Below are 346 nucleotides of genomic sequence, written 5' to 3' on the forward strand. Positions count from 1 at the left end.
ACCGGGCGTAGTGGCGTGCGCCTGTAATCCGGCTACTCGGAGGCTTGGGTTGGAGGATCGCTTGAGGACGGGAGCTATGCGCTGGACCACGCTATGAGAGGGTGTAGGGCATCCCGGAATCATGGCGAAACCCAATCCTTATCCCTGTGTCGTAAGAGGCGACCAGGGTTGCGTCAGGAAGGGCATCCGGCGTAAAACCTGTGCCAAATCAGTATGCGGATCATAACGGATGATCTGCTGTGGCGACCCCTAACGGGAGCAGCCGAAAGACGAACAACAACAACAACAACATATATATATATATATATATATATATATATATATATATATATATATATATATATAT

At 48.0% G+C, this 346-nt stretch overlaps 1 pseudogene; it reads left to right on the top strand.

The window, feature by feature from the left end:
* On the top strand, positions 1–141 carry LOC147033076 (signal recognition particle RNA; annotated as a pseudogene).
* The last annotated feature ends 205 nt before the right edge of the window (positions 142–346 follow it).

Source organism: Eptatretus burgeri, chromosome 2 (genome assembly GCF_056783735.1).
Source record: "Eptatretus burgeri isolate ZD-2024b chromosome 2, Ebu_testis_v1, whole genome shotgun sequence".
Classification (NCBI taxonomy): Eukaryota; Metazoa; Chordata; class Myxini; order Myxiniformes; family Myxinidae; genus Eptatretus; species Eptatretus burgeri.